The 24,568-nt window shown below is 49.2% G+C and overlaps 1 protein-coding gene and 1 pseudogene across 2 annotated transcripts in view; both read left to right on the plus strand.

Moving 5' to 3' along the window:
- LOC142573216 (uncharacterized) overlaps positions 1 to 24,568 on the plus strand; it is a 217,223-nt gene that overhangs the window by 187,710 nt on the left and 4,945 nt on the right. The window lies entirely within an intron of this gene.
- Positions 18,444 to 23,459, plus strand: LOC142573373 (uncharacterized; annotated as a pseudogene).

The raw sequence follows: 24,568 nt of genomic DNA on the forward strand, positions 1-24,568 counted from the left end.
CGATAAAGGGTGAGTTGCATAACAATTCAAGACCTGTGCACATATAGGCTCAGTGGGGCCCAAAGAACCACTCCAATAAACTATAAACTAGCGAAAAAATGGAAAATAAAAAAATGCATATGTTGTAAATGAAAGAACACGAAATACACGTAGCGCATTACAGCGATTACATAGGAGAGTGATCAACATTAAAGTAAGTTGGCTCATAGGCAAAACGCTGCTTCGATGCGAAGAACAATTGCCTAACGTATGTGTGAAAACTCGGCCAGGTCGTGCGAGTTAAGCGCTGAACCGGATATTCATCACGGGAATATGAATACAAAAAACGCTCACCTCGTGTACATTCTTCGCTTTCCTTCGTTGACATGTTGGGCTGCCTAGTGAAGAAAAACACCCACTAATAAAACAAAAACAAGAAAACACTCGCTCATGTAGGCCAGCCCGAGCAACTTATACAAGGTCAATTTTTACAGATTTTTTTCGTGCAGCCTCACGAAATATACTCGAAACACGTCGCTACAGAAGTATTCTCTGCCCAGAGGGACATTATTTGCAAGAAAGATTGAACATGTTCATTCGCAAATGAAATAAATTACATTTTTACCTTCTTTTGATTACGCACTTTAACGCATACTTTATACTAGAAAGTTAAGGGCATGCTTATTACGATGTGTTAAAACGCGAAAAAAATTTAAAATAAAAGGCAGAAGTAGAAGAAAAAGAAAGAGAAGAAAGCGAGAAGGACAATAGCGAGCGTCACTCGTAATGAAGAGAGTGGGTGACGCTCTTTCATGTTGTTGCCGTCCTTTTTTTTTTTAATTTGGTTCACGCCTGAATAGATCGTAATAGCTATACACCAGGAAGCCGAACAACAAGCGCTCATAGGTCAAAAAGCGTCTTTATAAAAGTTTAGTTACGTGTTTCTGCATTTCAGCATGGCCATGTAGACCAAATTAACTGGAGTCAAATTATTCGCTCAATTTGCCTCAACGTGCAAGCGGCAAAACCGAAGCGTGGTTAATGGTGCAATCCCCAGTTACGTAATAGGGGTGCGCGAAATAAAACTCAGTCACATGGTGCGATGAAGAGCTGTGCATCGGGCCTGATGCGGCAGCGACCATGTGTCCAAACAGATGCTGCGCAAAGCGCCAATCAGAACGTGGTCGTGCGGAAAGGGAAGTGCTCGGGGGCAGCTTCATTTCACGCCGCACTTTTGCGCCGCAAGAGGCTTGGACGAAGTGCCGCGCGCGCTATTAGGTAAATTGAACGAGCAATTGGAAGCCAGTCATCTCTGTCCACGTGCCCATTTTGAGGTGCAGTAACCACAACTAGGCTTTGATCACCATTCCCTCGGACATTTTAATATGAACGTACACTTTAGTGACTAAGAAGCTAATTATGGTAGATAGATTGCCAACTGAACAATTTCCTTCGTCTTTCGAGTGAGGTCCACGTGGGCAGATTTGAGCAAACTGTTAGGATATTTATCAAGACAAGCACACCCACAGGAAACGCCCTCACGCGCACACACAAACACGCACGCAGCGTGCGCACAAACGTACATACACTATACCTCAACGACAGCGAAGCTGGAGAAGGGAAGAATTTGCAGTTTTGCTGTAGCCCGTTCATTTATTTATTATCATTTTCTTTGGAGACGAACTCCCAATACAATCACGTCGGTATGTAGAAGTTCAATTTGTCTGCAAGAGTCTCTGTACCGGAAACGCAATATACTTGGAATTAATGTTTTTCATTTGTGAGCTGGTTCCAAACTTTGAACGAGTCGCCTTCTCTTGATGGCGCTACTTTCCGTCAGTGCGATTCGCCGCCGTGACAGCGTACGTGTGAAGGAAGGCGTAGCATAATCCGGCCGCAATAGCGCGCCGCTATTGGTCGTGTACTTAGATTTAGTTGCGCGTTAGTGAACCCCAGGTGAGAAGATGTACCCTGGAGTTTCGGCTGCTGCGTGCCTCATAATCACATCATGTTTTTGCCACTTAGGCAATTTTTCTTTGCAGAAATCGCCAACGTAACGCTTCGTGCTCGCAAGTCACCAACTACAGTGAAGCTTTGAAATGCGAACTCTCGTTGCTGACAGGGTCACCAGCTTTGCGCATATTGCCATGCATCATTTCACAGGCGAAAACATTCACAATTATGATACAAGAAGACATAAAGAGAAATTTCTTTCTTGTCTGTGTATGCAGGTAAAGTGTCACTTAAACCTGTAAACCAACAAAGAATGTTTAAGCTTTAACTTTAAAACGGGCTTCTTATAATACAGAATGTCGCCTTGCTTTGGCTTGTCCATCCCACCAATATATATGTGCGATCAAATCATAATATGTGTCGCAGGATGCGAACCTCAGAATTTATTGACCACAGTTGGCCCAATTTCCATTGAGACATTTCTTCAGCGAAAAATCATGCCAGCAAAACGCCCTTATTGTTTGCCACCCCAGGATATTTACGCTGCGAAGAAGCTAACAAGAATAACATGACGTGAAATTAACGAGGATGCAAAGCTCTGTTCCCACAGAGAGCGTGATTCGGAAAACTGAGCAGTTGGCAAACATTCTGTCTCAAGTTCGAACATGATAAACGCTGTAAAAAAATTCCTTCAGTGATTTTGGAAGATATGGGCGCTGATCCTTCGGCTTGACAGAAAATCTTCCGCTAAATATGAAATGGTGGCATGCGCAGGCATGCCTGCACAAGCGCTGGATGATGATGACGATAACGATGATGATGATGATGATTTAGTGACATCCCCTTTCAAACGAGGCGGTGACAAATAGTCACCCAGCCTGCTTTATTATTCAGGTATAGCATACGTGTTTCTTACTCCATCATTTTTGAATACATCTCCTTAATCTTTCTTTCTTCTTCCTCAAAACTTGTCTCTACATTGTAACGTTGCGTAGGCCTGCAACGGATCCAGTCGTATCAATTTCTTTCCTGGTCCTTCTTCCACCAATACTATAAATGTGCATTCCTTATCTCGACTGCTGACCGGTTGATGCTTTCGTCCATGTTAAATCCAAGAAAGTGTGCATTACCTGCCGATCTAACTTCATTCTATTAGGATGTGCTGAGTGGTCTTCGGATTCTCGCTGCATCATACACATGGCTCAAGTTGTTGCAAAGATTTTCGCCGGTATGTTTTGTCCTTACAAAACCATCTCGATCCTCAAGCAGCAAGGCCCTGACCTTTGTGCTATAGCACAGATTTTCCCTTCTAATTTCTTTCTTCTCATTATTGCAGATCTCTATGGTCTCTTTGCTTCTATTCTTTACATCTAATTCACTATGTCTGTTTCCCTCACTTTCTTTTTGATGACTGATGGTTGTCTATTCACACTCTCAGTTGACCTGTACTTCAACGCCTACTGTCTTGACATCTTCCTCCATTAGGTGTCCACGCTTTGAGGTACAGCTACCTGGGCACTTTAGCCACCCATATATTTTCGTTCAAGTTCCTGAGTCTTTCTTCAAAAGTAATATTGCTCTGCTCATTTCAGACCTCAAAAAAGGCGCAGCCAATGTAACCCTGCACTGCCTCATTTGTGCTTTTACCGTGGGCTCCCAAAGCCAACCGGCCTACCAATCTTTGGCTAACTTCCAGCCCCGGCAAGAAATCCGATTTTAAGCATCGAATAGCATTCGTGAAGGTTAGCGCTGGCATCATTATTCCTTTATAGATTTCACTCACCGCCTCATGTTTATTGTAGCCACAAAGTGATGTTTGTTTCATTATTGTTCCATTCCGCTTACCCTTTATTTTCAGGTTATCTGAGTGAGCGCGTGAATAATCCTTTGCTTCGGTTGTGTATAAGCCGAGGAATTTATATTGCTCCAATATAGGTATGACTTGCAGTTGAATTGACATCACGCCATTACTTGGGGCTCCCGCTTCTCGTGCTTCTCAACGCTGAACAAGGCCAGTGACGAACCCAAGTTTTGCACTGGTGCAACCGGCAAAACGAGAGTAACCGGCGGACACTAGCCCCTTTCGGGTGAGTGCACCTTATCTCAAGATATCAAGCGTTATTCCCGACCACCGTACGCCCGCCCGGTTAAGCCTAACTCCATAACCAGCTCCCGCAATCCCATCGGCAGAAACACCCTCGCGTCGCGCGCCGCGTGAGCACGAGCGCTCGCCCACGCCGCTGCGAAGAGCCCCTACGATGAGCCGAGAAGCAGCTGCTGCAAGCGAAATGTCGAACCAGAAAGAGACCGGACGGAAGAAAACACCGGAGAAGGTACCTGGAACTATGATGCAGAAAGCGGCCGAACAATCGAAGCGGAAAGCGCCTGGATCACAAAAACAAGAAAGCCAAGAAAGACACCTCGAAGTCAAAGACGCCGGCAAAAAAACCAACCGATGAGCAAACGCCCAATGCAGCACCTTCACAGCAACAACGCAGACCCAGGATGCCGCCCCTACCACTTGACGACTTTAAGATCGTCTACCGCCCGCAAGCGGGTCTCGACCTCGCCAAATGGAATACCGTCGCAACCATGCACGCCATCGGTAGAGTGAGTGGACCATCGCAGCAGGACTTCTACGATAAAGTACGCGTACAAGTACAGAGAATCGAAAATTTAATCATCGCAAGCACGGCCGACAAGGAAGACGCCAAAATGCTGGTCAGCATCAACAGAATACAGCTCGGAGGCACTTACCACAAGGTCAAAGGCAACATACGAACCCCTGACGACGTCTCCCGAGGCGTCATAAAAGGCCACATACCAGGAACAAGCACAGCAGAACTTATGGCAGGAATCCGAGCACCGGCACGATACACCATCTTTCACGCCCGAATGATGGGTCAGTCGACCGCGGCAGTCGTATTCTTCGAAGGACCGCACGTTCCCTACTACATCATCTTCCAGAGCGCAGACTTCCGCTTCAGACCATATCGCAAGTCAGTGCAGTACTGCCGCACCTGTGGCAACACGGGACACCGCCAAGACGTCTGTCCGAAACCCATCCCAGATTTTTGCTACAAGTGCGGCAAGACTGGACAACCACAAGACTATGACTGCAAACGAACCTGCAAGCTCTGCGGAGAAGCGCACGAAACTGCAAGTACAGAGTGCAAAAATAGACTGCACCCTCCACCCTACACCCTCCACCCTCCCTCCCACAACCCACCACCACCCTACCACCCTCCCTCCACTCTACAATATACGGCAACAGCGCCTTAACAGACTACAAGAAAGAGACAACCGCTGGAGCTCCAGCAGTGAAGAGTTCCCGGAGCTGGGAACCTCGGCCACCACCTCGAGCAGTGTCAGTGCGGACAGCTCACTCAGGTGCAGCAGCTCCAAGCCAATACTGCGATGTGCTTCGCGCTCACGTCCCTGCTCTCGCTCCCGCTCAGTCAAACGCGCGAGCTACACCGATGCGGTAAACGGCTCGAGCGACTCGCGTGGTACGAGCAACTTGGATGCATCGGCCGAAGCGGCAGTCATACAGGTCCTAGAGAACAAGCAGCAGAACCAGCAGAGCAAACTGCAGAATCAGCACAGCCAATTGCAACGCCAGCAAAACCTCACAGACAAGCTACTCCGCAGTCAACAGAAACAGCAAGAGCTTACCGGCAAACTGCTTCAAAAATGCAAAGAACATCAAGAACTCACAGACAAGCTGCATCAAAAATGCCAGGAGCTCGAAAACATAAAGAGACAGTCGGGAACGACGTTGACCAAGGCCAACGTTGAAGCCATAGTAGATGCAAGGCGCCTGATATTTCAAGACGCCTTTATGAAGAACATTCACGCCACAATGGAAAAAGTTGTCGAATCAGCAGTCGCAAAACAGCCGCTACCTTCGAAAACAAGATGCCACGTTACACGCCAAAATTGATGGGATCGCACCACAGCTCAGCAATTTTATCGCGCATGTAAAAAACAACTACATCACTAAAGCACAGCTCGACAATTCGCGCCCCGCGACTCGGAAGAAGGCACAGGCGAACAGCCACAGAGACTCTCACTCGGTCTCGCCCACTCGCGATCGCCGACGCGAATTCGAATCCTACAACTATGGCGACCCCTAACGACAAGGCAACGAACCAGCATTCAACTATACGCATATGGCAATAGAACTGTCGATCATACCGCCCTCGACACGCCAATCTACAAGAATTCGTCAAGCTGAATCTACCCGACGTCATAGGACTACAGGAAAACAACACGCAGAACGTCCGACTGCAAGGATACGCCACATATGCACAAACCCGACGAACTGCCATACTGGCGAAGAAAACTCTCACAGCACAAAAACATGACGTAGAGAACACCCAGACCGAACACACCTTAATCGAGGTTTTGCCGGAACGAAAGACGCAGAAAAGCCTATTCGTGGCCAGCGTATACAGCCCGCCTCGCGACCAGCTACCGGACTTGATCACTTCGTGCGAAAAATCTGGAAATCCACGAATGGACACCAACTCGTCATAGTGGGAGACTTCAACGCCTTGCACACGGCATGGGGCTATCATACCACCACAAAGAAGGGTGCTAGAGTGCATGATGCTGCCGAGCAACACAGACTCACCCTCTGGAATGATCCTCTCCAGACCACGAGAATTGGAAACAACGTCTCCAGGAACACAGACCCCGATCTAACCTTTACTGTGGCCGTCCCCTGGGCAGAGTGGAGTCGACTCCAGGAAACCTTAGGTAGTGATCACCATATCCTCCAATTAGATGTAGCACACACCCGTAAACAGACCAAGACCGGAATTACACGGCTAACCGAATGGAAATCCTTTAGGCACAAGCTAGATTCCGGAGCAAGCATAACTGACATTCACGAGTGGCTCAAAAATGTATTAGACACAGCAGAACGTTACACCACGATCATACAACTCGATGCCGATACGGCCGCGGTCGACGCGCACCTCCTCCATCTCTGGGAAGCAAGACGTGGCCTCCTGAAGAGATGGAAGCGACAAAAGCTTAACAGAAAGCTAAAAACACGTATCGCTCTCCTGACCAAGCAGGCTCAAGACTATGCGGACCACCTCGCCAGGCAGAACTTGCACGCTTTCTGTGACAAGCTACAGGGGACTCTGAGGACGAAGAGGACCTGGCACCTCCTACGCGCACTCCTGGCCACTGAACCCACGAAAGGGAAACAGAAGTAACATCTTCACAGTCTTATCCACAATCACGCCGGATCAGAACACCTCCTGCGAGAACTACAAAACAAACTATGCGAAGACGCACCCTCTACCACGTCAACTAGCAGCAATAAATACTCTGGAAAGCCGATTCCACAACTCGACCGACCCTTCACGCAGGCCGAAATCCACGTAGCCCTATCCAATGTGACTGGAAATACTAGCCCTGGTGAAGACCGGATCGTTAACAAACACCTACGCAACCTACCACCGCAGGCCACCGAGGCTCTCCTCCGTTACTACAATAAGTGCTGGGAGAAAGGAGAAGTGCCTGCTGTGTTGAAACACTCGGAAATCACCATGATCCCGAAGCCCCACAAACCTCTCAGCTTGGAGAACCTACGCCCAATTTCCCTCAGCTCGTGCGCGGGAAAGCTTTTCGAACATATGGTTCACGATCGCATTACCCAGTACCTGGAAGACAACGGCCACTTACCAGACACCATGTTCAGCTTTAGGCAGCACCTCTCAACGCAGGACGTGCTCTTACAACTAAAAGAAGGCCTTCTAGATCACCTAAACAATCGAAGCAAATACTACATAGTGGCAGTAGACGTTAAGGGAGCCTTTGATAACGTTAGCCACGACGCGATCCCCAACAATCTCGAAGACACCGGCTTCGGCACTAGGACCTACGCATACGTCAGAAATTTTCTGATGGACCGCACGGCAACAGTCGGAATCTGCAACATCCGCAGTAAAAGCTTCCTACTTCCAAACAGAGGCACCCCGCAAGGGTCAGTCATTTCACCGCTACTCTTTAACATAGCTATGATCAAGCTACCCCCACTCCTCGACACCATACCCGATCTGCGTCACGCAATGTATGCTGATGACGTCGCGCTCTGGACCAGAGCTAAGAACGTTGGAAGGCAAGAAAGTACCTTACAAGAAGCCGTCGACACCATCGAAAACTATCTCCGAAACTGCGGTCACCGCTGCGCCCCAGAGAAGTCTGAGCACCTCGTCCTGAAAGCAAGAACGAGAGGCCGACCACCCAACTACGAAGAGCCCGACCCCACCATCACACTCAACGGGACAACGATCCCGAAAGTCGACACCATGCGAATATTTGGACTCCATATCCACAAAGACGGATCGGGAGCTGCAAGCCTACCGAGACTAGAACGCACCCTTTCGCAACTCACGCACCTTGTCAAGAGGAACTCAAGCCAAAGAAGCGGGCTCAAGGAGCAAGACACTCTCAGCATAATACAAGCACTGCTCACCAACCGCATCACATACGGCACGCCGTACCTGGCTTTAAAGAATGGTGAAATAGAAAAGCTCAACATCTTGATAAGGAAGGCAATCAAAGTCGCCCTGGGACTCCCCGCCATGGCCTCTACATCACGTCTCCTTAAGATGGGCGTCCACAACACGTGGCAGGAGCTCGCCGAAGCGCACAAGAACAGCCAGCTAGAACGACTCAAGCTCGCGCCCACAGGGAGATCAGTACTGCGACACCAAAACTACAGCGAGACGTATGTCGCAGACACGGACAAGAAAGAGCGAATACCACCGGACGTTCGAGAGTGCATTTGCATCGCACGTGTCCCGCGCAACATGCATCCCATATATCACAAGTGTAGAAGACAGGCTAGAGCCAACGCCATCAAACGAAGTTTCAAGCATGAGCCGAATGCCCGCTACACCGACGCGGCCAAGTATCCGCATCGAAACGCGTACGCTCTCAGCGTCGTAGACTCCCAAGGCTCCAAGCTAGCATCGGCAACCATCAAGACATGCAACTCGGAAACGGCTGAAGAAGCGGCAATCGCTCTCGCCACCACTACATGCACAGACTCAGCGGTTAGATCCACCCACTCTCAGGCCGCCTGCAGAAACTTCTAGAGGGGCCGCATCTCGGCCGATGCACTCAAGATACTAAATAGACGAGGCACCCCGCTCCCGTACACATCCGTAACGTGGGTACCCGGACACGAGGGAGTAGAGGGGAACGAAGCGGCCCACGCCGCTGCCCGCGAGCACGCCAGCCGGGCTCCCCTCTCCTCACGCGCTGTCGGACCCGCGACAGAAGAGGCGGAGGCCGTACCCACCAACTATTCCGCCATATTGCAACATTACAGGCTCGAGCGTCGAGCGTACCCTCCACCGCACCCTAAACTCGACAGAGAAGAAATCCCGATCCTCAGACGCCTGCAAAGTAATACGTACACGCGCGGAATGATAATGCATCGCCTCTACCCGACGCTCTACAGCTACCTGTGCCCACTCTGCAACGTACTCGACACTGCGGCACACTTGTTCCTGGAATGCCCGTGGCAGGAAGGCAGCGAAATGCAACCAGAGACGCACGCAAAACGAGCAATAGAAGCAAACGACCTATTCGAAACGTGGGAGGCCAAGCTAACCCTCGGGGACCTGGAAGACAAACGACAACTCATCGACAGGGCCAAGAGGGCAGTCGAAGCCGGAGGGTTCCTGGACTAAGGAGCCTTCCCACCTTAGGGTGATACCCGTCCTCGCTCGGGACACTGTTTCGTATAACAAACGTTTCTTTCTCTCTCTTTGTGCTTAACTTAAGACTTACATTTGTCGCTGCGTTGCCATACATATTCGCAAATATCTGTAAATATTTTGCATTTGTCGGGTAGTAGCACAATGTTGCCCGCATACATCAGTTTGGGGACCTTCAGTTGCCCCATTTGCACATGTAGTATAAATAAAACCTTTATTCACTGTTTTCCGGTCATAATTCTGTGGCCTTAACACAAAAGCCTGGACAACAATGGATAAAGAGGACATCCTGGCTTCATTCCTTGGTGAATTTCCACCAGTTTATTACATTTTCGGCCTTCCCATACAAGTTTTATTCGGTTGTGTCTACATATCTCCCTCAGAAGATCGACGAAATAATGGTCTATGCCTTCGTGCTTGAGAATATCCCATAACAGTTCCCTGTCTACGTTATCCTAGGCCCCCTTAGTATCTAGAAATGCTGTTCATAAACGTCTATCGTGAGCTACTCAAATGTCTATAAACTGCGTTAGTACAAACATATTTGCTCTCAGCATGCGTCTGGTTCGAACCTGCTCTATAGTTCCCCCGTGCAACGCTTGTCTCCACCCACTGCGACAGGCAAAATTTTATGGCTTGCATTGCCGTTATATATGGGTCATTCCACGCCAACTGTCCCAACCTTGGCGCTCGACCATCAGCGATTTCTTTGAAAAAAAAATGAGGACTATGTATTTAAAGCAAGAAGTCTTTCTGTAAAACATTCCAGCGAAAAAAAACTTTTTCAGCACCGCTAGGATCATGTGAAGTTTTTTAGAAAGCTCGAAAGCATGAGTCGTAAAACGCATTGTCGAAAAATTCTCGCTGCTTAAATTAGGCGAACACTCGATTTTCCCTTGAGAACGAAGATAGGCTTATCACTTAAAAAAGGTGTTAGCGATCGTCACGTTTCTGTGAGTTTCTTCATCATCGTCATCAGCCTGGTTACGCCCACTGCAGGGCAAAGGCCTCTCCCATACTTCTCCAACAACCACGGTCGCAGGATTTAACATACGGCACTAAATATGCAAAATTTGGTGCATATCGGGAATTTTTCTTGCAGAAAGATAACTTTTACCGAAAGGTTATATTTCATAGTGCCTAATATTCAGCAAGTTGTACTGTAAGTGAACCTAATTTGGGACGAATATAACGTGAAATGGCCTGTACAGCTGGCGACAAAGTTGCAAAAAAGTTAGTTTTAGCCTATGTTTAATCGTAAATTTAGCATAGAGGTGGTCGGGGTAAAAATACGCTAAATAGTGTATTGATTAGAAACATTCATTGTCGACAAACTGAGAAACTTCTGTCAGATTACTTTTTGTTTTAAGCGACAAAAACATTCTTAAATTTGTGTCATACCGGTCTCCATGCTTGCGCGTGTTTCCCCATCGTAGGATAGCGTCCTAGCGCTAAGTAGAACTTGCGCAGACGCACACTTTCCTGAGTCGATGGAGGAACATTTAGGCAAGATAATCTGCTCCTTAACTTTTTACTCGAGTGTTTTATTAGAAATTATTAGCCTAGCCAATAAAGAACGCGAGCCCCAATAGAGTGCATTTAACCGGATGTCGCCGTACACCGACGGTCTGCATAGCGTCGTCACGCGGCATCGGAAAGTTACTCCGGTGAGTACACAGTGCAGTTGGGTACACTAAGATTTAGAAATGAGCGAAAACTTTGTGAATAAGAAAACAATCTGTTGCTTTGTTACGGCGAATATGTAGCAAATATCAGGCAACGCAATCGTGTTTTAGCGACCATATTGGCAATGACGTTAGAGGAATGATGTCGACTCGTCATTAAATGTTTTGGCATGCTTTAGTTCAAACTACTGCATTTAAAACGATGATCGAAAGAAAGAAATAAGTTTGGTTGCTCGCCCTCTCTTTCTTGTATTTAAATGTTCAATTCAGGCCGAATGAGGCAGTCCGCTCACCTTTGGGAAGCGCAGGATTTAACATTCAGTCGGCGCTACCTAGATCCTTATAGGATTTGCCTTTGTAGATGAGGTTTCTCTTGCTTTCGTGCCGTCCAACGAGAATGGCGGATTCTTCGTTCTAATCAATAGCTCCATGGCATTAGTCAGCAGCGTCTTGGTCTTTGAAGTGAGGTTTTCGATTAGCACTATTGTGATTTCATGGGTTCCTGCGGCAGTGTTATTAGGGACTATTTCCTTCTGCTCTTCTTCCAGTAAAAGAACTATATGCCAAATTTTGATCTCCAGGCCTTCATTATTGTTGCTGGATCTTAACTACACTTTGTCTTGCGCCGAAGTTATTCCCCTTAATGTCTCAGATGTACCGGTAGGCATCGTCTCCTTCGGAGGGGTTGCCGTATCGATCCCCTATATCCGTTTGAGAATTTTCATTTGCAGCTCCGAGTGGTCTTACACGGTTCCAGAATCTTCCAGTGCGCCTGGGCACCTATGAGTCCTCGGTTACCAACGCCATCTAGGGCAGCCGGGTGCGCGCAGCGCATTACACTTTTTTTTGCTGGAGAGCGCGCCATATCGGAGCAAAATCGGCAGACGCGCGAAGTGGCAGAGCCGATCGGTTGTTCTTACGAGAAGTTATTATCGGTGCCGCACCCGACTACGCGCCTGCCACCGACGCCTTGGTTATCTGGCTGCTTCGGGGCTCGGACGCAGGCAGCAGTTGCTGGCCGTTCTTGCATTCACATTTGGCACGGGTGCTACATAAAAATGGACGTTTGATCGAGTACAGCTAGCGCTCCAGAACATCGCCACATGCTGTTGGCACAGAACAACCACTACAAAACTCCCATTGACAGCTTCGTTCAAAAGACATTCGCTTACGGTTTTTAATGGCGTTTAAAATGTAATTTGTTAATCCGTGTTGAAAACGAGAACCAAGAGGCAAAATGAGAGAAATAGGGCAGGGATGTTGACAAAACAAGCCCCTGGTTTACTCTCCAGGGCTGGGGGTAAGAAAAGTTAGAATCGCAAAAAAAAGGAATAGAAGTGCAGAGGAATGCTGCGAATATGTACCGCGCAGTCAATGCACCACCCAATCAGAGGGGATCGCAAAGACAGTCGTTTTCAAAAAGCACAAGGCTGTTTTCACTGCCTTCTGAGCAAATGATCGATGGGGTTGCTATTCGGTGTAGGAGTTGAGGAGGACTTCGAGATGAAACACTTGGGAGGTTTATTTACATTATGTACAGTGGGAGTCAATTAACAGTCGTAAAAGTCATTACGGGCCGGCAGCAACTCGGATGCTGTGGACCGTGGCAAGAAGCTCGAAAGAGATGAATCAAGGAATGCTCTAGGAATGCTCTCTTGCTGCTCCCGGTCTGTGTCTTTTTAAGCCCTTCGGTATCTCGAAGACACGTCACGTTCGGCCAATAAGAGAGCCCGCTCAGGTGACGCCATCTTCGGTCAATCGGCGAGGGCTTACTTCTCCCTGCGGTCTTGCCTTGCTGACTTGCAATGCGCCGTCACAATAGATGGACGGGGGCGACGCTGCCAGGTTTTCACGGTGCATTACAGCCGTCTTGCTTCGGGACCCACTTTACCCGCAACAGTGCCAGGCTCTCGCTTCACTTTCGGGAAGAGTCAAGCAGTGAATAGCTCCACCTGCGGCACACGAAGTGGGGGCCGCCAACTTGTTTGCACGTGCCGCGCCTCAGGAATGTGGTATCCGTGCTTCTGCGCTCCTTAATTAGCTGTGGTGCGATTCGATGTGGTCTGGTGAACTCGAAGTAGGCTCAGGAAACGGTCCCGTATCTAACAGCTCGTCCTCGCCCCGGAAGTTCGGAATGGCCGGTGAACTCAATTCGCTGGCCATGAGGAACGCTGAAAGAACCTGCAGGGTAATGGTGTCGTGCCTCGATTGACGAACTTCGGGATGCGGGGCCCCGGAGAACATACGTCAAACAAACAAAACAACATAGCGCTGCACCACGCGTAAGCGCAGGCTTCCCACCCCTGACTCGCCAGGCTATTACTGAGTCAAAATGAACCCTGATCTTTTATTTCCCCAATTTTGACAAAGCAGTTCCAACCACCTTTCTAAACCGCTATCCATTTCTCCCCGAATGCCGACAAGACCAGAGTGTCATTGTAGTAGCAAAACAATGGGTCTTTGCCGTTGCAAACAAATAATGAAAACAGCCGAACGTAACTTAAGTGGCCTATTTTCGCGAACAGCCTGTTCTCAACCTAGCGCAGTGGCGTACTTATCTTATGTACTGTTTCCACTGAACAGTCTGGCCACCTTCACAAGCACATAATAACATGCGCGCTAGCTTTGTGGTCCCTATTCTGAACACGTGCTTGCGTCGCACGCAATTGTTTCATCACGCTTACTCACATGTCTTTCTCTAGTCCAATCAGGACACGTAACTTAACCGAGCAGCTACACTTGCGTAACTTACGCACACCGCAGAACCCTTAATAAATGCTTCTGCTAATTAGTAGTTCTACGCACGCTCACTAAAGAAGTCAGAATACGGCTGCCCTCAACACACACGAACAACCCAGTCATAAATCTGCTTCCTTCCGTCTACACAGGACCCGCCCTAATGGCCCTACGAACGCTTCTCAGTGCAAATCATGCACTTACTGAAAACCTACACGGTTAACCTTAGAAAATAAAAGAACGCTTATATAAAAAAGAAGGTTAACTAAAACACACGCGCGCTACGATAGGCCTCTCATCGATAACCTTGGCACTCAGGTTACTCACACACAAAAAAAAAGAAAGCCTATCTACTTATTAACGAACACCTCGCGATACTATATGTTCACAAAAAAACGCGTCTTTCAAATCTCGAGCTTCTCAAACAAAGCATAAACAGAGCTCATACCTTACATATTGAAAGACACTTAAATCGCGAAAATTATCCGAGTGCTCTAAGGTAAAACAAAACAACATGCTTTACTTCCACGGGAGCTCTCTTGGCCTCCCGTTCCAAACGCTTACGTCTAACTCATACTTTGAGCCGTACCCGAGGTGGTTGCGGTCTGAAAGCTATTCTGGCTACCGAGGAAGAACAAAAGGGCTGACTCACTATCAGCTCCCCCAAGACGTTACAGTCTTCTGCCAATTTGCGTCCTGGCGCCCCGCTTTCAACACTAACTTGACTCACCGCGTCGCCACTCCCTACCACCTGGTCTCCTCTTGCCACCTTGCACTTCTTCGTACTACACGCTGAGCTTCGAAAAGAACGACGGAATGACGAGGAATTTAACTGCCCCGTGCCCTTTGTCCGCGTCCGTGCAGAACATGCTTCTCGGACTCCTTTTGATCTGTGGCTTGAACGTTTAGGATGCGTCAACATCGCCAGTGACGACCACACCTTTCTTTTCTCCGCCCCCTGCCTTTTCGCGCCTGTTGCCGTCTTTGGCTTCGCTACATTAGCCACCGCATTCCGATCTTTACAGCGTTTCTTTCTGCGGCGCTTTCTCTTTGAATTCTCTTTCATGTCGCCTTCTGGCGCCTCGTGCTGGCCGTTACACATCTCATCAGCCCGGATCGGTCTCTTACCCGCACAGTATGATTGATTTTCATTTAAATCAACACTCTCTCTGCCTCGACTGGCGGACAGCTCAACCGACTCTTGAACAATGCAGCAGGCTTTACTCGAGTTATGCAACTCGCACTCTTGCGAACTGCCCTCTACTGCATTGCCCAGCTCACGCTGCGCATCGGCACGCAGCCAGTCGGTATCAATCGCTGTCTCACGCGCACAGTCCGAATGATTAATAACTGAATCATCCCTATCTAGGCTATCTAGACTGGCGGAGAGCGACACCGATCCCTGAACAATGCAGTTGTATTCTCTTGAGCTACACAACTCGCAATCCTGAGAATTACCCTCAACTGCATCGTCCAGCTGGCACTTCACTTCGGCACGCAGATCTGACCTGACATGGGTGCCCGTGTCTGTCGGGTCAACAGTACCCTGTACCTCGCTAACGACCTCGATACCATGAGATGCGACGCACACGCGCGGTAACTGTGCCAATTTGTTCGCAGCTGGCCTAGCTCTCTACAGTCCTCTGTTGGCGCAGCACCTCGTCGCTCTCACTCTGGCCTTTAACGGCCTATGTTGCCACTAAGGCATCGTTAGCGGCTAGTCTTTTCCGTTCACCTATGCACGTGCAGCCAACCTCACAGGCACTACTTTTCTCGTCGGCTTTTGGTGAAAATCTGCAAGACACTTCCTCATTCTTTTGCTCTGTACTGCCTACAGAATTTTCAGACAGCCGTTGTCTCTGTGCCTTTAACTGCTCACAATATTGTATCTCTCTTCTTAATGCTCCCTTCTCTCTCTCGTACTTTTCCTCACGCTCAGGTTCTTGACGCTCACACTTACATAAGTTCTTGGCGCTCACGCTTACGTTCACGACGCTCACGCTCCCGTGGTTCTTGTATCACCTCCCCAGCAATCTTAATGCTTTCATCATCATTGCCAATATCTGGAATCGCCTTTATGATAGCTGGCGTTTTCATCCATTCGTCCGCCGCAACTCCCAAATCGTCGCACACCAACAACAAGTCTAACCTCGTCAACCTTCTAAGATCCATGGTAGCTGCCCCGACTGGCGGTTAGAACTGTCGACACAGTTCGGTCCCTTTTGTTAGGCTACCACCAGAGTGTGGCGCCCTCTGTGACTTGTGTGTGTGTTCGTGCCCAATAAAGAGGGGTTACCCTTTTCGTCTGAGCAAGCCACGTATACGTGTCGGTCAGAAGAGGGATGGATCACGCCTTAGCCCTCACCACGATAGGAAGGCACGAAGATGCCCCTCGAGACCGGCATGTCACCGAAACTGTACGGCGTCAACTTCCAACCACCAGCACCGTTCGACTTCGCGAACCTGCCAACGTAGGCGACATGGCTCAGCCGCTACGAAGACTACGCAGGGTTTCAGGACTAACACAAGTGTCGGAAGACATGCAGCTACGCTCGCTACTGCAGTGCATGGGCCCGGAGGCCCACCCGCTTCTCGAGACCTTCTCGCTCGGCGCCCAGTCGCTCGCTTCATACCAAGCCGTTGCCACTCGCTTCACGGAGCACTTCGTGCACCCGGCAAACGAGCTTTACGAGTCGTCGCGATTCCACAGACATGTTCAGCTACCCGACGAAAGCGTCGACACGTACTAGGCAGAATTGCGCAGGATGGTTTAGTGCTGTAGCTATCCGTCAGCTGCTGTTGAGGAAAGGTGCGTACGCGACCGGTTCGTCGTCGGCCTCAGCGACTGCCGTCTCTCGGACCAGCTGTGCCGAAACGCGAAGTTGACACTCAAGGACGCTTGGACACGGGCCCGTCAATCCGAAGACGCCGACATAGAAAAGGCGCTGCCCCAGAACCACACCAAGCACTCCTGCGAGCTCAACCTCCACGTTACAAAAGCCAACATTCCCTCTCGTCGCCGATACTGAGCTAAGCCTCAATCGCCGCAGCCGCAAGCAGAGCGCTCACGCGAGCCGTCCGCATGTCACTTCTGCGGCCGCGCGCCTCATATACGTTAAAACTGCACGGCCCGACGCTCCGCCTGCAACTTCTGCAAAAAGAAAGGCCACTTTGCCGAAGTATGCCGCTCGCGGAAGTTCAAGCATAACAAGCTCAGCTCAGTTCACCTGCACGCCGTCTGGACGCCCGCCGTGGCAAAGGTCGTTGACGTCAATATTGACGACTGCACATCGCAGTTCAAGGTCGACTCCGGAGCTGAAATATCTGCCGTTCATTGCTACTTTCCTACGTTGCCTGCCTAATTCGACCAAGTCGACACTCTGATCACTGGCCCGTGAGGACAGCCACTGCGCGTGCTGGGCGCGTATCAGGCACGACTTCGATGGCGAGGGAAAACAAGCTGCCAGCGCCTCTACGTGATCCAGTCTCTCACTCTGCCTCTTCTGGGACTGCCAGCGCTTCAAGCCCTCCAAGTAGTTCGATTTCTCGATCAAGTCAAGACTTCAAAAATAACGCTGCACGCCGAGCTCTTCAATGGATTGGGCACTCTCAAGGACGAAGACAATACCTGGTTGAAACCTGATGAAGCCTTTTTCGATAAGCGTACCTCCCAGGATCCCCATCCCGCTGCTCGAGATCGGCCGCCGCCAGCTGTACAAATTGGAAAACGCAGGCGTGATCCGCAGGGTCGACAAGCCAACACCATGGTGCTCGGGCCTCGTCGTCGTCCGGAAGGGCGATGGTTCCTAGCGACTCTGCGTCGACTGGACTCAAATCAACAAGGTCGTCCTCCGGGAACGACACATTCTACCAACTCTCGAGCAAGTCCTTGGCCTCCTCGACGATGCAATAGCTTTTTCAAGCTGGACGTGACCGCAAGCTTCCACCAGGTGAAGCTCTCTAGAGGTTCTCAAGAGTTTACAACGTTCATCACCCCATATTGCCGATACTTCTTTTGCCGGCTTCCCTTTTGTTGTATCTGTGCAACGTTTATCAAGCGTATTCTCTTGTCATTGTGCGCCGCGTATCTGACGCACGAGGTCATTGTTCACATGTGCTATTGTATCGCTAGCCAATCGCATGCCTCGGCTGCACCCATGCCCCCTTTATAAGGCGAAGCCACTGAATCGTTGCTGTCTGTTATGTTCATGTTGCTGTCCGAATAAATACTTGACTTCACGGCGTCTCTGGCCAACATGGCGACGAGGGTGGGATCGTTCGGGCAGAGGCTATGACCAAGCCCGAGGAAACGGCAACGACGCCACGGCAAGCGAGGACATCAGTGATGACCACCACCCTGGGATCTTTGGCCGAGATCTGCCCAGACTCTGGCAATATCGAAGTCTACCTGGAAAGGTTCAACCTCTATGCAACCGCCAATGGAATAGACGCAAGTAAGAAGTTACAAGCCTTCTTAACAATCATGGGTGAAAAGGCTTACGTGACTCTGCGTAGCCTGCTGCTGCAGAAGAAACAAACGGAAGTCAAGTACGAAGAAGCTACAGAAGCTCTCCGAAAGCACTATGCTCCAAAACGGTCTGTGGTTACCGAACGGTATCACTTTTAACAGCGAAAGCAAGAGCCGGACGAAAGCCTAAAACAGTTCATCGTCGAGCTGAAAAGACTGGCTGCAACGTGCTCGTTTGGAAGCTTTTTGGAAGAAGCGCTCCGGGATCGACTGATTGCTGCAATCAGGACGGATTCGATTCGATGCCGTCTTCTTGCCGTGTCAGACGACGAAGTCACCTGGGAGCGAGTATGCAAAATTGCCACCGCCTTGGAAACGGCCCAGAAAGACACCCGAGAAATGCTACCGCAGGGGTCAACCGCCAGTCCTGCCGACGTTTACTGGCATCGGGAGCCCACCACCCAAGGCAGGCGACATGCGACGAAGACCGCTAGCAGCGAGCAGCATGCCCCCCAAAACGGTCCAAGGAAGCAACGTGGGAAAGGCATTGTTCGCGCCTGTCATAGATGCGGCGGACTGCACGCGCCAGTCAGTTGTCCTTTTCACAAAAGTACCTGCTTCAAATGCTCGAAGCCAGGCCATGTAGCGAAAATGTGCAAAACTAAGGTCGTGCACAAAGTTGAGGAGACCTTACCGTCAACAGACTTCCTGACTGTTAGTACTACTAACCAAGTTCATAGCTCTCCGCCTATTGTGCTTAAAGTAAAAGTAAACGGCAAGGAGATTCCGATGGAACTAGACACGGGAGCAGCTGTGACCATAATGTCTGAAAGAGACTTTGATGAAAAATTTCCAAACTGCCCATGTTTCAAAGACGACGTGCGTCTAGGAGTGTATAATGGCACTGCACTCAAAGTGAAAGGCGTAGCAAAGGTCAATGTGTCTTATCAGAACCGAAGCTACGATCTGCCTCTGATAGCTGCAAAGCAAGAAAATGAAGCCCGCTTGCCGACGCTTTTAGGTCGCGATTGGATGACTACACTAAAAGTTGACCTGCAAAATGCTGTTCAGCAGTTGCAACGTTACGTGGATAACGTTCAGGGGGGCAGGCAGATGGTAGCAGCGGAAGCTGAAAAGAAGTTGAAACAGTTGTACGGTGAGCCAGGCTATGGTTCTATCAAAGGAGTTACTGGTAGTATACGAATGAAAACCGATGTGCATCCAACTTTTTGTGAGGCGAGACCAGTACCATATGCCTTGCGCGAACAAGTGGAGAATGAATTGCGTGACCTTGAGAAATCTGGTGTGGTGTACAGAGTCAGGCACAGCGATTGGGCTACACCGCTAGTTATCGTGCCAAAGAAAACAGGAAAAGAAATTAGGACATGTGGGGATTACAGAGCCACGGTCAATCGGGATATTGAACTTGACCACTATCCACTGCCTCTGCCAGAGGACATATTCGCGTCACAGGTTGGAGGGACCGTCTTCACCTTACTAGACTTGTCGAAGGCTTACCTACAGCTTGAGCTGGATGAGCAGGCACAGCAAGTGCTCACGGTGAATACGCACATGGGACTTTTCAGGTTCCGCCGATTGCCGTACGGAGTGGCAAGCGCACCCGCAATGTTTCAGGCCTTGATGGACCAGGTTTTACAAAAGATCCCTGCGACAGCCTGTTACCTGGACGATGTGTTAATAGCAGGTAAAAACCTGACAGAGTGCTATCACCGATCCCTGCAAGTGCTACAAGCGCTTAGTAAGCACGGCATTCGTGTAAACGCAGGGAAATGCAAATTTTTCCAAGAAAATGTTTGTTACTTGGGGCACGAGCTAGACAAGCATGGCGTACACCCAGCAGCGGAAAAAGTAAAGGCGATTCGAGAAGCGCCAAACCCAAGTAATGTGACTCAGCTAAAGGCATTTTTGGGCCTAGTAAAGTACTACGCTAAATTTTTCCCTGACCTAGCAAATGCTAGAACCTCTCCACCAACTGTTGCGCAAGGGCAGCACATGGAAATGGTCGAGCCAGTGTGACGCAGGTTTCAGTCGCTGTAGAAAGTTGATAAGTGAAGACAAGGTCTTGAAAATGTATGATGTAACGAAGGAAATACAGCTGACATGTGACACTTCTGTTTACGGCTTAGGCGCAGTGCTGTCGCACGTGGTTGAGGGCGTAGAGCGACCGATCGCGTTTGCATCGCGGACGATGACGCCTGCTGAGCGTAACTACGCGCAAGTGGAAAAAGAAGCGCTTCCAGTTGTTTTTGCAGTGAAGAAATTTCATAAATATCTGTACGGGCGTACTTTTACTGTAATCACTGATCACCAGTCGCTCACAGTCATATTTGAGGCAAAGCACCGCACAAATGCAGTACCTGCAGCTCGTGTGCACCACTGGGGAATTTTTCTTGCAAACTACAGCTTTCGTATTTTGCACAGACCAGGAACAAAGATAGCCAATGCAGATGGTTTATCACGCCTTCCACTGCCGGAAGCCGGTGACGAGGCAGAAGAAATCTTTTATTTTTCGCCTGTCAATAAACTCCCCATAACTGCGAAAGATATCGAGCGTGAAACTGTGAAAGATCCAGTTCTCAGTGCTCTTCGTGAAATGGTATGGCACGGATGGCTGCGTGCTGTGGACGCGCATTATCAGCCGTTCTTCGTGAGACGATTTGAACTTTCAGTGGATTGTGGTTGTGTGGTGTGGAACAACAGAGTCGTGATACCACATTCGCTTCAAAGTGAAGTTGTGTGTTTGTTGCATGAGCAACACATTGGCATTACAAAGAAGAAAGCTCTTGCAAGGTCAATGGTTTGGTGGCCAAAGATAGACAACTGCTTGGAACAAACTGTAAAGCAATGTGAAATTTGTCAAAGCACAAAATCTTTGGTGCCACTAGCGCCGCTTTCATCTTGGAAGTGGTGCACAAGCAGTTGGGAGAGGATACACCTAGACTTTGCTGAAAAAGAAAAAAAGATGTTCCTTTTAGCTGTAGATTCCTATTCCAAATGGTTGGAAATAAGAGTCATGACGTCAACGACCGCTATGGTGTTGAGCTGCTGAGCACGAGGTCGCGGGATCGAATCCCGGCCACGGCGGCCGCATTGCGATCGGGCGAAATGCGAAAACACCCGTGTGCTTAAATTTAGGTGCACGTTAAAGAACCCCAGGTGGTCAAAATTTCCGGAGTCCTCCACTACGACGTGCCTCATAATCAGAATGTGGTTTTAGCACGTAAAACGCCAAATATTATTATTATCAACGACCGCGCAAAGCCCGATCGAAACAGTGCGCTCGTTGTTCGCAAGTCATGCCTACCTAAAGAGGTAGTCACTGATAACGGGCCACGGTTTCGTGCAAAAGAGTTTGAGTACTTCCTATTGTCAAACGGGGTTAAGCACACGCTTACTCCGCCATATCATCCTCAGTCCAACGGTTCCGCCGAACGTGTGATTCAAACAGTAAAGCAGTCGCTGTTGAAGCAATTGCTGGAAGACCAGAGGAAAAAAAGTTCCAGATTACTGCAGCACAGAATTGATAATTTTCTGTTCGCTTATAGAACAACGCCGCATACATTCAGCGGCCAAACACCAGCTGAACTCTTTGTGAGGAGGAAGTTGCGCACAAGGTTGTCGTTATTGAAACCAGATCTGCAGGATGCAATAAATGCCAAATCTGAGAGTAATGTACGTAGTGCAAACAAGAGGAAGAGTTCACCCAGAGTATTTTCTGTTGGGGATAGAGTGTTTGTGCGTTCAGTACGTGGGGAACAGGTGAAATGGCGTCCAGGCAAAATTGTGGATGTGAAATCGGCAATGACATGCCTTGTGGTTGGGGATGGACAGACGCGGTTTGTGCACGCGGACCATTTGCGACATTCTTGTGTAAAGCCTGGTAGTGTTGTGAAAGAAAAGGATGTACCTTTGCAACATGCAAGTGAACTGCTTGAAAGTGAAAGTTTCCTTGCACCCGCCTCAAACCGGCCAGTGATGGTAGCCCACTCTCACATGGAGCCCAAAGTGCATCAACGTCAGAACAAAACGACGCCGGTTCACCTGTGCTACCCAGGCGCAGCGCTTGTGATAAGCGGAAGCCGGATCTTCTGACGTATGACAGATTCTGATCTTGTTGGAGGGGAAGTGTTGTATCTGTGCAACGTTTATCAAGCGTATTCTCTTGTCACTGTGCGCCGCGTATCTGATGCACGCGGTCATTGTTCACATGTGCTATTGTATCGCTAGCCAATCGCATGCCTCGGCTGCAGCCATGCTCCCTTTATAAGAAAAGCCACTGAATCGTTGCTGTCTGTTATGTTCATGTTGCTGTCCGAATAAATACTTGACCTCACGGCATCTCTGGCCAACACCTTTGGCATCACCTCCGCGCCAGAGTACTTCCAAAAACAGATGGCAAGAATCCTAGAGGGCCAAGAAGGAGCAGCCAATATGATAGATGATACTCTCGTTTTTGGACGCACTCGCCAGGAACATGACACCAGACTAAGCCAGGTGCTATCTCGCCTTGCAAAAGCAGGTATCACATTGAACCAGGACAAGTGTCCAACGGACGTTAGAAGACTGCTCGGAATGATGCATCATCTTGCCAGATTCTTGCCACACATCTCGGACGTCACAGCGCCCATGAGAGCCTCACTGAACAAGTCTGCAAGTTGGGTGGCGCAGCATGAACAAAAGGCAGCATTCGATAAAATCAAGGAACTCATGACGTCAGACAGGTGCATGGCCAAGTACCACCAGTCGTACCACACTACGGTGTCTGCAGACACAAGCTTATTCAGACTCGGTGCAGTTTTGCTACAGACGCAACCCTATGGAGAGCGCTGCCCCGTCACTTTGTCTTCGAGGTCAATGACCGAGACCGAGTAGCGTTACAGCCAGACCGAAAAAGAAGCTTTGGAAACGACGTCGGCTATCCTAAGGTTCGACGACTTCGTCCATGGCATCACCTTCGACGTCGAGAGTGACATCTGCCACTCGTTTCGCTTCTGGGCAAGATGGAACTGGACATGTTGCCACCTCGTATTCAGAGACTACGGCTGAAGACCATGAGATACCAGTTCCGTATGCTGCACGTGCGAGGAAAGCTGCTAGCCATGACCGATACTTTCTCGCGCATCACTCACAAGCCACCCACCCCCCTAGACACTATCAAACTTTCTGCAGCAAAGGTAGTCAGCTGCACGTCGGAAGCCTTGCCACTGAGCCCTAAAGACGTGCGACAAGCACAAGAGTCTGATGGCGAGTCGAAGGCCCTCGCCTCCTACTGCCATCATCATCATCAGCCTGGTTACGCCCACTGCAGGGCAAAGGCCTCTCCCATACTTCTCCAACTACTCTGGTCATGTAGTAATTGTGGCCATGTTGTCCCTGCAAACTTCTTAATCTCATCCACCCACCTAACTTTCTGCCGCCCCCTACTACGCTTGCCTTCCCTTGGAATCCTGTCCGTAACCCTTAATGACCATCGGATATCTTCCCTCCTCATTATATGTCCTGCTCATGCCCATTTCTTTTTCTTCATTTCAACTGAGATGTCATTAACTCGCGTTTGTTCCCTCGCCCAATCTGCTCTTTTCTTATCCCTTAACGTTACACCTATCATTATTATTTCCGTAGCTCGTTGAGTCGTCCTCAATTTAAGTAGAACCCTTTTCGTAAGCCTCCAGGTTTCTGCCCCGTACGTGAGTACTGGTAAGACACAGCTGTTATACACTTTTCTCTTGAGGGATAATGGCAACCTGTTGTTCATGATCTGAGAATGCCTGCCCAACACACCCCAGCCCATTCTTATTCTTCTGGTTATTTCAGTCCGATGATCCGGATCCGCCGTCACTACCTGTCCTAAGTAGATGTATTGCCTTACCACTTTCAGTGCCTCGCTACCTATCGTAAACTGCTGTTCTCTTCCGAGGCTGTTAAACATTACTTTAGTTTTCTGCAGATTAATTTTTAGACCCACCCTTCTGCTTTGCCTC

The sequence above is a fragment of the Dermacentor variabilis genome, chromosome 2 (assembly GCF_050947875.1).
Source record: "Dermacentor variabilis isolate Ectoservices chromosome 2, ASM5094787v1, whole genome shotgun sequence".
In the NCBI taxonomy this organism is placed as follows: domain Eukaryota; kingdom Metazoa; phylum Arthropoda; class Arachnida; order Ixodida; family Ixodidae; genus Dermacentor; species Dermacentor variabilis.